Below are 14,709 nucleotides of genomic sequence, written 5' to 3'. Positions count from 1 at the left end.
TAAATACTAAAACTAAAACCTTAAAATCAACTCTGAATTTAACAGGAGGTAAGCAATGAAGTGAAGCTAATACAGGGGTAATATGCTCCCTATTTTTTTCCCCTGTCAAAAAACAAGCTGCAGCATTCTGTACCAGTTGTAGACGCGAAAGTGAGGACTGGTTAATTCCAGTGTAAAGAGTGTTACGGTAATCAAACCTGGTTGAAATAAATGCATGAATAACAACCTCCAAATCATTAAAACTAAGAAAGTTTTTAAGCTTGCAAAGCACCTTAAGCTGCAGAAAATTGGCTCTGACTACAGAATTGATTTGTCTGTCGAATTTTAGTTCAGGATCAAGAATAACTCCCAGGTTTTTAACTTTTTCACTGATGTGTAGGGCTCAAATTATTTAAAAGGTGTGGAGGGCCAAACAAAATAACTACAGTCTTTTTCTGATTTAACTGAGGGAAATTGTTATCCATCCAATCCTTGATGTCCTCTAAACAAGCCAGCAAATAAGACACTGAATCAGAACCTGATTTTAGAGGGAAGTAAAGCTGAGTGTCATCTGCATAAATAGGGTATGAAACTTTATGAGATTTAAATATAAAACGAAGAGGGAGCAAATACAGAGAGAATACAATTGGACCCAGAATGGAACCCTGGGGTACCCCACAAGTGATGGGAACTGAGCTTGATGAAAATTCACCAATTTCCACAGAAAAACTCCTATTTGTGAAATATGATGCAAACCAATCTAATGCCAACCTCAAGATTTAATCTTTTTAACAGGATGCAGTGATCTACTGTGTCGAAAGCAGCGCACAGATCCATTAATATAAGAATAGTACTGTTACCAGAGTCTGCAGATAACAAAAGATCATTTACTACCCTTAAAAGAGCAGACTTGGTACTGTGTTTTGCTCTAAAGCCAGACTGAAAAGGATCCAGGATGTTATTAGAATTTAGGTAGGGGGAAATCTGGTTTAATACAAACTTTTCAAAAACTTGCAAAATGGCAATTTTGAAATAAGCCTATAATTATTGAAATCAGTGGGATCGTGATTTGGTTTTTTGAGTAAAGGCTGAACCACAGCATGTTTAAAGCAGGATGGAACAATGCCTATTTGTAAAGAGCCATTGATAATAGGAAATAAACTAAGTAAAACAGAGGGCAGAACATCCTTAAGCAGCTTTGTAGGAACAACATCACGAGAACAGGTAGTTGGTTTCATATTTAAAATAATGTTCAACAACTCAGAAAGTGAAATAGCTTGAAAGTTTGAAAATGCAGAGGAGTTAATATTTGCATATTGAATATCCTGGGATAAATTACAAGAAATCTGCACCCTGATCGAAGCAATCTTGTTAATGAAGAAGTTACAAAACTTCTCACATAACTCTAAGCTAGGGTCTGGGCCAGTTGGTCTAGAGGGGTTTAACACAGAATTTAAGGTAGAAAACAGAATCTTTGGATAATGAGATTTTTTAGATTAAATTAGATCGATTCTGCCCATTCCAAAGAAACGGCTTCCTGGAATTTAAACAAGCCGTTTTATTTCCGTATTAATTACATTGTACGAAATCGGCAATGTTTTCTCACGAGATAGAGTACAATAGTCTTTGGACAACTATATTGTCATTTTAAAGTCCATTTTACTGGATAAAGTTTGGACAGACATTTGGTGAAGGTTTTACTTTGAATACTTTAATTCAGAGACTGCTAGTAAATTTCACAAATAATTACAAAGAAACGGCAAATAACACATTGAATTAAACATGAAATTTTGAAGTAGAAAGGCTGAAATTGCACAGTATTTTCTTGTAAAACATACTCCAATAATCTGTTGAATCCAATCATTTGAATTTTTTTCAGTGTACATTTTGATTTCATGAATACATAACATTCAATCTTTCAAAGAATTGATCCCACCAACCTAGGCAACTTTGGCAAATCCGGCGATTAGTTACTTCTTAAAACCCTTCATCCTCCATCAACCGGTTTTTGCGTTAGATGGTGAGAGAAAGGAGTGTTGTCTGAGGCTGAAACCGATATCATAAATGAACATGTGGATGTTTAAAGTATAGAGTTAAAGGAATAACTCATCCAAGAATGAAAATTCAGTCATCATTTACTCACCCTCATCTCGATCCAAACCTATATGACTTTCTATGAAAAACACAAATGCACTGAAATAAACTGGTGTAGAAACAACTTTCACTCAGGAATTGCTAGTAAATTTCACAATTACAACATTGAATTAAATGTGAAACTTTGAAGCAGAAAGACTAAAATTGTATTTTCACATAAAAACATACTCAATTTTTGTTTATAACTTTTAAAAAAATCATTTTTACAGTGTGGAGAAATGCTGAAGAATGTCTGACTCTTTTTAGTGTAATAAACCTGAAATTTTGAAGTAGAAAAGACCATATTAGCCTGGTTCTGTCAAGACATCACTGAATTCAATGATGAACTGTCTTTAACTGAAAAATGAGTGTTTACTATTGTCATTCTGCATTATTGACACACTATTTTCCTAATTAATGCTGTTCAGTTGCTTTGACACAATCTGTATTGTTAAAAGCGCTATATAAATAAAGGTGACTTGTCTTGACTTAATAAAAGTGAAAGGAAAAGGAATAACAATTTTCATTTTTGCACTAAAATATCCCATTTTAACCAGTGGATGAAGGTAGAGGACTGCACTTGTATAAGAAACCCAATGCAGTATCCGTAGTACCGAGACAGAAGGCCTTTTGTATGACTAATCTTTTTACAGTAAGTGAACATGGAAAGTCTGTAAAAAAACAGCCCACATGACACAAATACAGTCTGTCATTTCGAGAGTATTTGACTCCGTTTCCAAGCCAGGCCTCTCAAATGGCTTCCATGTGTGCGAGTTGGGGGGAGAGGCAGATCTCGGCGGGTTTGCTTTGTCTGAGAGCTCTTGGCAGCATCACAAGGATTCCTGAAAGCCAGAGCAACATGGCGTCACCCCAAACAGCTCCCTGACTCAGAAGCACAAGGGCGCCCTGGACGAACTTCCTGTTGGAAGTATGAGCATCAGATATAGGGTTTCTCCAGTCAGGAAATGAGTCACACTTTATTCACCCATCCATCCGTCCGCAGATGGGTCCCACCTCCACTTGTTCCCCAGCTGCCCAAGGCAGAGGACTGAAACGCTGCTGCAACTTTAATCTGTCGACTCAATTATTTAATAAAGGTGTGGCCGTGCTTCAAATGCAGGCGCCATCCTGCTCTCTTCATCCTGTCTGTCTTAAAAGCCTGTGAGATTTCCAACCCTTCCCTGTGGCTGCACAAACCTGACTGCTTTACTGACTCAGTATTGCTGGTATTCCTGATTGAGAGAGTAAACTGTGATGTTATGAAACAGTGATGTACATCCTGAGCTCTTGAGTTTAATTCCAACCATGATTCAGATGGCGACTGCGATAGAAATGGTTATTGTTCATGATTTAACAAGATCTGGACGCCAGGACGCCTCGGGTTTCGACAGCGATGCATGTGCATATAAATGATTCATAAACACTGGCATGTATGCTCAACCATCATTTTTTGTCTGGCCAAAATATAATTATGAACATATGTTAAATATTTGTTGTAAACGATAAGTAAACTTAAATATATTAGTGTATCTACATCTATATTGCAACATTTACGATCTTGCTATATAAAAATATTTTCGACTATATATATATATATATATATATATAGATGTTAAAATACAGTTTTTCGTATAAATATAAGTAAACTTTAGTGAAAATACAGTAATATAAAAATATTTAACATCTATATTAGCGATGCATTTGTGGCAATATTTTGAAATATATATATTTTTTCATATGGGTTTGCTTTCGTATCTGTAAAATTTCACACTTTATGGCTCGTACGTCTGGTATTTATACACTGTCATGAAACCTATGGATCTCTTGAAATGTTTCTATTTTTTAAGGGAATTAACTCTTGAGGCCTTTGCAACCACATCACACATGCAAGATCTCCCTAAGTAAGCGATCACATTTTGTTTTTATGTGCCATTTAGGAGTGGTTTTATCTGAAACAGGTTATTAAACACTGTTTATGTCAGAGACACAACTCAGAAAACAAGTGTTCTACTTGTGGGCACCTAGTTTGCTTGCTTCTAAGCGTCTCAAATTAAACTCTTTAAAAAGTATCTTTTTAAAGACTGGATGCATATTTATTTTGTTTTAACCCATTGCATCAACTTCACACATTTCCGGGCAAACCGGTGCCTCTCCCAAAGTTGCACAGCGTCAGCCAATTAGACTGGAGCCACAATCAGTCAGATCTTGTCATTTTGTGCCAGTGTACGGACTGACACTAACGCCATTCTAACTTTAACAGGTTGTTCTGTCTGTTAGCTCAGTTCCTGTCTGGTAACATCAAACACTGTAGGAAATCATATCATCAGTGGCACCAGACACATAAAGCAGCTGGATTTATCAGTGGAATATATTAATGAACCGCCATGTCTTGCCGTGCATTCACCAGTTTTACTCTATCCGCACATGCATGTGTGCTTGTCCGTGAAATGCATTATCGATCAAGTGTGCATAACACATTTACCAACTTAAACCAGCAATCAGCAGAGCCATAGCAACAGCACACCATCCTCACATGAAAGCGATCCCGGCACTGAAAAAAGAGAAGGAAAAACGGCTACCAAGGGAACAGTGGCTATTCTGAGCCTGCAGTGTGACAGAGGTTCACATTGACACGGTTTCCTAAATGAAGTGCTGCGGCCCGCAAGGAGGGGGAAGTTCGTCTCGCTCGCTATTCTTCTTCTCTCCAGTGTCATTGTTCAGACAGGAAACGCCACAGAGACGTATTAGTTGACACACTATTTTAAGTAGGTGAAGGGCACACACACACACACACACACACACACACACACACACTACTGACTAAACCATCCTCTTTTCTTCATGTCCATGTCCATGTCATTGTCTATTAATACAATTACCATGAAACAAGACGGCTAATTTCAGTTCTCCTCTAGACTAGAGCAATTACTGAAGATGCTGTAAGCGCTGTAAACAAGCCGTCTAGAAGTTACCGCAGTCTGCGTGCTTGATTGAAACATCAGAGGTGAATCAGTGTTGTACTGTTAACTAAAGGTACAAATATTTGTAAAAAATGAACTGAAATAAAATAAATGTTCATTGAAATAAAAGAAAAAATTTTTTGTTGCCAAGGATACATTTCTAATCTTCACTTAAAGTTGAACTAAAATGACTAAAACAAAAATTAATAAAGACTAAATTAACATTAAAAACTAATAAAAACAACAAAACAAAACAAAAAAGGTTGGGGTCAGTAAGATTTTTTTTTTTTTTTAAGAAAGTAATACTTTTATTCAGTAAGGATGCACTATCTGAGCCTGCAGTGTGACAGAGGTTCACATTGACACGGTTTCCTAAATGAAGTGCTGCGGCCCGCGAGGAGGGGGAAGTTCGTCTCGCTCGCTATTCTTCTTCTCTCCAGTGTCATTGTTCAGACAGGAAACGCCACAGAGACGTATTAGTTGACACACTATTTTAAGTAGGTTAAGGGCACACACACACACACACACACACACACACACACACACTACTGACTAAACCATCCTCTTTTCTTCATGTCCATGTCCATGTCATTGTCTATTAATACAATTACCATGAAACAAGACGGCTAATTTCAGTTCTCCTCTAGACTAGAGCAATTACTGAAGATGCTGTAAGCGCTGTAAACAAGCCGTCTAGAAGTTACCGCAGTCTGCGTGCTTGATTGAAACATCAGAGGTGAATCAGTGTTGTACTGTTAACTAAAGGTACAAATATTTGTAAAAAATGAACTGAAATAAAATAAATGTTCATTGAAATAAAATAAAATATTTTTTGTTGCCAAGGATACATTTCTAATCTTCACTTAAAGTTGAACTAAAATGACTAAAACAAAAATTAATAAAGACTAAATTAACATTAAAATAACTAATAAAAACAACAAAACTAAACAAAAACGTATGGGGTCAGTAAGATTTTTTTTTTTTTTTAAGAAAGTAATAAATACTTTTATTCAGTAAGGATGCACTAAATTAATTAATAACTAAATAACTGAAATACAAATTAATAAAGATTAAAATAGACATTTAAAAAAACAAAAACTCCAAAAACATTTGGATATAACAGTTTTTTAAAGAAATTAATATTTTTATACTGTAAGGCTACATTATAATTAATAACAAAATAACTGAAATAGAAATACACTTATTTTAAAAAAAATGACAAAACACAACAAAAATAGTTATTTTATTTCAGCTATTTTTTAAAGTTGTAATTAAAACAAGATTACTGGAGCATATTTTACAAGAAAATACTATTTCAGTCTTTCTAAAATGTTTAAATCAGTGTTACTTGCTGTTTCTTTGTAATTATTTATGAAATTTATTAGCAATTTCTGAGTTCTTGTTTCTACCATTTTTCAGTGTATTAAACAATTAAAATTTGTTAATAGTTTTTACAATTAAAATAAAATGTTTTCATTTTAGTTAACGATAACAACACTGTCCGACTCGAGATCAAATGATTCAAAATAATCAAAAATCAGTTTGAATCAGTCTAATGATTCACTCGGGTGGAGCGGTTCTTGCCTGATTCACTGAACTGCAGGACTGGAGCATATTTTACAAGAAAATACTATTTCAGTCTTTCTAAAATGTTTAAATCAGTGTTACTTGCTGTTTCTTTGTAATTATTTATGAAATTTATTAGCAATTTCTGAGTTCTTGTTTCTACCATTTTTCAGTGTATTAAACAATTAAAATTTGTTAATAGTTTTTACAATTAAAATAAAATGTTTTCATTTTAGTTAACGATAACAACACTGTCCGACTCGAGATCAAATTATTCAAAATAATCAAAAATCAGTTTGAATCAGTCTAATGATTCACTCGGGTGGAGCAGTTCTTGCCTGATTCACTGAACTGCAGGTCGTGACATTCACAGCTCGATTTGGACAGAAGATTGGTGAGTAAATGATGACAGAATTTTAATTTTAGGATGAACGGTCACTTTAATTATAGCAGTCAAGTACGAAAAGTTTTGTTAAGGATCCAAAACAGTTAAGGAATCTAAACCGAAATTCCGCATGATTCTCATCGCTATCGGGAATGAGTGGCATCATTGTCTCGGATCTCTCTCTCTTCCCATATTTTGTGTTCAATCACAGCCGCGCTTCAATACGTCACGTCCAGACATGTCGGCCGCAGAAATGCGCGCCCTGGAGCCGTGTAATAAACCACCACCACCATCCCTTCCCTGCACAATCCTGTCACTGCTTATCTCCGTCCTCTCCACCCTCTGGAGCCGCGTCCGATTCTGAGGAAAGAGAAAGAAAAAAACAGGAGTCAAAACAGAGGTGTGATTCACGGGCCTGATACAGGCGATCATCATCTGCTGCAGCTGCTTCCTGGAATTAGAGCTGCGGGCTGTGTGTGTGTGTGTGTGTGTGTGTGAGCAATCGTTCTTTGTGACTCACTCGGAAAACAGGCTGACAAATATATGTGTGAGAGCGTATGAATGACTGAAGCGTTTAGCTGGAGGAAACCGGATTTGACTTTTCCTTTTTTTTTCTATAGAGCATAATAGAGGAAAGTCCTATTCATTTTTTTAATGGTTTTAACATGTTTGTGTGTATTGTGTGTAGTGATATGTGAAGATAACGTTACCATGGATACAAGGACTGTGGTAAAAGAGCCTAACAGTTACTGGCTGCTTCAATAAACCATAAAGCTTTGCAGTTTACACTGCCGTTACAAAGTTTGGGGTCAGTAAGATTTTTAATACTGCTGAATAAAAGTGCTAATTTCTTTATTAAAAATCTTACTGACCCCCAAATTTTTTGGTTTTGTTTTGTCGTTATATTTTCAAATAGTCTTTATTAATTTTTATTTCAGTTTTAATTTAGATAATAGTTTAGTTATGAATCAATTTAATGCATCTTGCTTTTTTGAATATTTGGGTTGAAGTGTTCTGGAACAGTGTTGTAAATACAACTTAACCACTGATTTCTAGTCGTGTCCATTTTTGAAAGGCAAAACAAAGTAGTTTCGCTTTCACAACGAAACACAGCACCACACACGGCGGCCTACAGTGAGCAGAGGCCGGGGGCTAGCGTGAGGAACGGCGGGAGGGTTAGAGTGAGCAGAGGCGGCGGGCTTGAGAATGGCGCGGCCGGCGATTTCGACGAAGGAGCGTCCGGAAGGACATGTGACGACTCCGGGCTGGACTCCGCTTCGTCCACGGTGAAAGCCGATCCGGCGATCCACAGCGCAAAGTTGTAGTATTTCCTCAGCAACCAGCACGGATCAGCTCCAGGCATGATGAAGCAGATATCGTCCTCTTTTGGAAGGCCAAACAAAGTAGTTTTGCTTTCACAACGAAACACACAGCGTCTTCACGACATGGTGGCAACAACAATACTACAGCGAGAATAAAAGTTACGCCTTCTTTCTTTGCGTGAACATTTGGGCGGCGTTATGCAAATCTTCCCACATAGTGACGTAGATATGTGGGGGCGTGTTAGAACGAGCCATTTTAGGTAGGTGTGGCTGACTCTTAACTTTTATAAAGAATATCTCTTTGGATTTGAGACTTTAGTCTTTGCAACTTACACATCTTCTTTATGCACCAAGAGCTTGTAACACTCCAAAGAGAAAGGAAAACTTGAAATCGCATCATATGACCCCTTTAATAACAGTATATCAGAAAATCATGAAACCAATTAATTTTAATATTTTTTAGAAATGCAATCAGTTGTGAATAAAATCTGCTGAAATGCATAATGACCAAGTGGTTCAGATGAAGAAGGCATTTGAGAATTAATGCAGCATATTGGAGGTGTAATGAGTGTTTGTAGCTGATTTGTAGCTTTTTTTTTTTTTTTGGTAGCACATTTTGGGGACGTCTTCATTTGTAAAAACAGTATGTAAATAAAGCTTTTTAAAATGGCAAGAACGCAGAAAGTTTTCTGTTAGGGTTAGGTTACAGTGTTTATAACTAGCTGTATATGAAAACAATAGAAGTCTATGCAATGTCCCCATTTCGAAGTGTGTGTTTTTTTGAGAGCTCAGGGACTTGCCAGCCAATCTGGATTTGATTTTGTGTGTGTCGTCGAATGCATTGTGTGCGGCTACAAGCTTCAGTTCTCTCAAATTTACGCAAGCATCGATGCAGACAGGTCAATCTCAGCTGTAAGCCACACAAAGGCCGATTGCGCTGCGCGGTCATCTTTGATCCCGCGGCCTGTGGACGGGGGTCTCTGTGTGGGGGGAAAACACAGGGGAAATGCACTTGTTTGATGGCCTTCAGTGAAATGCTGGAAATCCTGCTGTGATTGTGTGGCTCAAAAAGCTTTCAGCTCAAGAATGTGACCTACATTCTCCGTCCGCCGTCTCCCTCCCTCTCATTGTGTGTGAACGCGGTAAACACATGCATGCTTACCGCTTGGTCTTAAACTTATTTTGCACAGTCTGCAATATTTTTGTCTTTGCATCGTAGCCAAGTAAAATGAAACACAAATATAACTACTGTTTTTCAAATAGTGACAGGAATGAACTGTAAAGATGTTGTTCTACTTGGTTGCTACGCTTCTGTGTTGACAATTAAACATTATTTAGAAATTTCTCAAACATGTAGACATATTTAGAAACTTCTGTCACATTCCATGTGTTATTTTCTTTCAATCTTGTTTTGTCATATTTGGGGTTGGCATGATTTTTGAATATTTTTGAAAGAAGTGCTCACCAAGCATTTATTTGATTAAAAAAAAAAAAAAAAAGAGTAAAAATTGTGAAATATTTTTCCAATGTAAAATAATTTTTCTATTGTAACATATATTAAAATGTAATGTATTCCTGTGAATTTTTAGCATAATTTCTCCAGTCTTCAGTGTCACATGATCTTCAGAAATAATTCTAATATGCTGATCTGCTGCTCAAGAAACATTTCTGATTATTATCAATGTTGAAAACAGTTGTGCTGCCCAATATGTTTGTGGAAACCGTCATACATTTTATTTTTCAAGATTCACAGATGAATAGAAAGTTCAAAAGAACAGCATTTATTTGAAATAGAAATCTTTTGTAACATTATAAATGTCTTTACTGTCACTTTTGATCAATTTAATGTATCCTAGCTGGATAATATATATATCTTATTTTTATACAGCAAGGATATACCTTAAATGATGATCTACATCTCTGCTCCCTGTATTAAGGTCATTAAAAGCTGCCAGTGAAGCAGAGGGGAGGAAGGAAAGGGTTAAGCCGTGTTGATCGGTCAGGATGGAGATGAAATGGAGTCTGGAGTGCTGACTCACTGCATTAAGAGCCTCCCCTCCTGTCTCTCTCTCTCTCTCTCTCAGATCATGTGGACGGGGCGTGCGAGCATGTGGCAGCCTGCCTGCTTTTACGGGAAGAACACAAGTGCAAAAATACTTTGGAGCGCAGTGAATCCTGAACACACACACAGACATGCAAGAGACCAAAACAGATCCACCAACAACAGGCCCACATGTTGTGCTAGACATCTGAAAGTCATTCAGCAGTTTTCTGTAAGGAAAAGCAGCTAGATTTTTGTCTTCATAGAAAAGAAATAAATTCTATGTTTGCCTGTTCAAAACTCACTGCCACAGTGACAGGGTGCTGTTTGAGGTTGCTAAGACGGTGGTTGCCATGATGTTGTTTTGTGGTTGTTAAAGGGGTCATATGATGCGATTTCAAGATTTCCTTTCTCTTTGGAGTGTTACAAGCTCTTGGTGCATAAAGAAGATCTGTAAAGTTGCAAAGACTAAAGTCTCGAATCCAAAGAGATATTCTTTATAAAAGTTAAGAGTCAGCCACGCCTACCTAAAACGGCTCGTTCTAACACGCCCCCACATGTCTACCTCACTATGTGGAAATATTAGCATAATGCCGCCCAAATGTTCACGCAAAGAAAGAAGGCGTGGTTTCAGGAACAGCAGTAGTGTTGATGCAGCATGTCAGGGAGACGCTGTGTGTTTCAGTGCGAAAGCAAAAGCACTTTATTTGGCCTTCCAGAAGTAGATGCAATTAGGAATCATTGGTTAAGATTTATTTACAACAGAACAGCACAACCCAGATGTTCGAATTTGTGCAACGCATTTTATGGACGACAGTTTTTTGAACCTAGAAGAGTACAAGGCTGGCTGCACAAACTGAGAGAGGCGGGGCATAGAGGACCTACAATAATGTACAGTATTTGAAAAATAGTGTGTTTTTTGAACATTAAAGCATGTCAACATATTCTGTTACACCAAATACACAAAATAATGATCTTTAAAATAGCATCATATGACCCCTTTAAGACATTCCTGGTGGTTGCCAGGGCATTGCTATGTGATTGTTAAGATGGTGGTTGCCAGGGTGTTGCTATTTGGTTGCTAAGATGTCCTTAGAGGTTGCTAGGGGAATTGCTAGTTGATTGCTAAGATGTTCTTGGTGGTTTCCAGGGTGTTGATATGTGGTTGCTAAGATGTTGGTTGCCAGGGTGTTGCTATGTGGTTCCTAAAATGTCCTTGGTAGTTGCTAGGGCATTGCTAGGTGGTTGCTAAGATACTCCTTGTGGTTCCCAGGGTGTTGCAATGTGGTTTCTAAGATGGTGGTTGCCAGGGTGTGGCTATGTGGTTACTAAGATTTTCTTGGTGGTTGCTAGGGCGTTGCTAGGTAGCTGCAAAGATGTTCTTGGTCATTGCTAGGTTGTTGCTAAGATTTTCTTGGTGGTTGCTAGGGCGTTGCTAGGTGGTTGGTAAGATGTTCTTGGTGGTTTCCATAGTATTGCTATGTGTTTGCTAAGATGTTGGTTGCCAGGGAATTGCTAGGTGGTTGCTAAGATGTTCCTGGTGGTTTCCAGGGTGTTACTATGTGATTTCTTAGATGGTGGTTGCTAAGATGTTCTTGGTGGTTGCCAGGGTGTTGCTATGTGGTTGCTAAAATGTCCTTGGTAGTTGCTAGGGCATTGTTAGGTGGTTGCTAAGATGTTCCTTGTGGTTTCCAGGGTGTTGCTATGTGGTTTCGAAGATGGTGGTTGCCAGGGTGTGGCTATGTGGTTGCTAAGATGTTCTTGGAGGTTGCTAGGGCGTTGCTAGGTAGCTGCAAGGATGTTCTTGGTCGTTGCTAAGTGGTTGGTAAGATGTTCTTGGTGGTTTCCAGAGTATTGCTATGTGGTTGCTAAGATGTTGGTGGCCAGGGCATTGCTAGGTGGTTGCTAAGATGTTCCTGGTGGTTTCCAGAGTGTTACTATGTGGTTTCTTAGATGGTGGTTGCTAAGATGTTCTTGGTGGTTGCTAGGGCATTGCTAGGTGGCTGCTAAGATGTTCTTGGTGGTTGCCAGGGTGTTGCTATGAGGTTTCTTTTTTTATATTTATTTTTTGGCCTTTTCGCCTTTATTAAAATAGGACAGATCATAACTGATAGGAAGCGAAGTGGGAGAGAGATAGGGTGGCAGGATCGGGAAAGGTCCTCGAGTCAGGACTCGAACTCGGGACGACCGTAGCGCAACGGCGCTGTATGTCGACACACTGCCCAAACGGCTATCGGCACCGACGCTATGAGGTTTCTAAAATGGTGGTTGCCAAGGCGTTGTTATGTGGTTGCTAAGATGTTTTTGGTATTTGCCAGGCTCAAGTCTCTATGATATTCTGGTCTCTAGATATAAAGTAGCTCAGGTTTGTCCTTTAGTATATATTTGTACTCTCTTTATCACCTGAAAAAGAGAAACAGCACAGCTCTCCCAACATTCAGCACAATAACAGTGTCTCTTTGAAGGTGTTTCTGGCCATTAGGCTTTGATAACACTAATGTTCAAAGAGATCTTCCCTACCTTCCTCTCTTCTTAATCGTATAATCCTGCCGTCTGTGTCTGGGCTGATGCCTCTATGGTTTGTCTTCCATTAGCATTTTCCACAGAGTCGTTCTGCACACAACACACCAGCGTCTGTTTCTTTCTCCTGTTTACCCAGATGTGAGGTCAGTCATAACCACATGGGTCCACTCAAAAACCAGCCTGCAGTCCAATAAACAGACATTCATCATAATGAACAACATTAAAGGAATACATTCCATCAAAAACATTTCTGGCATAATGTTACAAAATGCGTGTTAACATGATTTTTTTTTTAGTGTGAAAAATTGCTTGCTAATCTTATCGATATATGTAATTTTACAATTTAGTTGCTATGACAACACAACACCATAAACCATAAAATTACATTAAAAAACAAATTTACAGCAAAAAAAAAAAAAACAGAAGAATGAATGTAAACACTTTTTATAAGCTTCACATTTCTGTTTTTAAATCCTCCAAAAAATGGGCCAATTTACTTCCACTGTAAATTCCTCACTGTAACCTTTGATTTTTTTTTTATGAAAACAAGGGATTAGTCTAAAAAATAAGTGTTGTGTAATCAACATTATGCACAAATGCTGTCGACTGAGTTTATAACTTCTTTTAATGTGTCATTAAATTGTTGACTTGATCTAGGCAGATTCTGAAAATGATTTTAAAAAAATGACTCAGAATCTGGGTGAGTGAAGTGAATTATGCCTCAAGCTCTTTCAGAAAAATAATGAAATTCTCAGGTTTAGGCCCCATTAGTCATGACAAATGTGAACAGTTTTAGTTTCATTGTATTTCTAGGTACACGAGGTCTCACAATGCATTAACAAATGCTCTTTCTGGACGGAAAACTTACACGTGTAACAATACCAGCAAACCACTGGATTCATCTAGTAACTCTTTCCTTCAAAGTCTAGCTCACATGTGACTGGACTGTATTAGTGAATCTGTACAGAATGTCCCAGCATGTTGAAAATGTGACCGCAGGCGTCCCACTCAACATGATGGCGTGTTCATTCCTGTAATGTTTGAGCTTCTCGATGTCTCATGTCCAACACCTACATGATGATGCAAGTGTTGTTTTCGGTGCCAATATCATACGTTAATATAATTCACAAAATCATTGATGATGCTGGAATAACTGCACAATCTACTGCCATCTGTAACACTAGTGCAAGAAATGTTGGTTGTTTCTTCATCGGAACAGATTTGTAGAAATGTAGCATTGCATCAGTGTCTCAGCAATGGATGCTCTGCAGTGAATGGGTGCCGTCAGAATGAGAGTACAAACAGCTGATAAAACATCACAATAATCCACAAGTAATCCATAGCACTCCAGTCCATCAGTTAACATCTTGTGAAGACAAAAGCTGAAACAAATCCAGCATTAAGATGTTTTAAGTGCGAACTGTTACTTCCGGCCAAAATATGAGTCCATAAAATAATGCTTCCTCAAGTGAAAAAGTCCATCTCCTTCTGTTCTCTCACATCAAAATCCACCTAAATATATTTTTTAACTGCTCTGGCTGTTCATAACCAGTACTTGATCTGTGCAGATTTCTCTCCCGATTCAGACCAGATGACTTTTTCACTGGAGGAAGAGTTATTATGGATTTTAGCTGGATGCAAACATCTTAATGATGGATTTGTTTCAGCTTTTGTCTTCTCCAGATGTGACCTGATGGACTGGAGTGCTGTGGATTACTTGTGGATTATTGTGATGTTTTTATCAGCTGTTTGGACGCTCATTCTGACGGCACCCATTCACTGCGGTTCAGACAGCAGCCC

At 37.9% G+C, this 14,709-nt stretch overlaps 1 long non-coding RNA gene across 1 annotated transcript in view; it reads right to left on the bottom strand.

Moving 5' to 3' along the window:
• Window positions 1–7,097: 7,097 nt before the first annotated feature.
• The window catches only part of LOC107728316 (uncharacterized), a 20,041-nt gene continuing 12,429 nt past the window's right edge, over window positions 7,098–14,709 (bottom strand). The window contains exons 2-3 of the long non-coding RNA XR_001638449.1: window positions 12,907–13,089; window positions 7,098–7,383 (exon numbers count right to left, since the gene is read on the bottom strand). This is a non-coding gene — a long non-coding RNA (uncharacterized LOC107728316). The remainder of the gene's footprint in view (window positions 7,384–12,906; window positions 13,090–14,709) is intronic.

Source organism: Sinocyclocheilus rhinocerous, unplaced genomic scaffold (genome assembly GCF_001515625.1).
Source record: "Sinocyclocheilus rhinocerous isolate Xijiao unplaced genomic scaffold, SAMN03320098_v1.1 scaffold247, whole genome shotgun sequence".
NCBI classification, from domain to species: Eukaryota; Metazoa; Chordata; class Actinopteri; order Cypriniformes; family Cyprinidae; genus Sinocyclocheilus; species Sinocyclocheilus rhinocerous.
The sequence above is the reverse complement of the archived record's forward strand: the minus strand, read 5'-3'. Positions and strand labels throughout refer to the sequence as shown.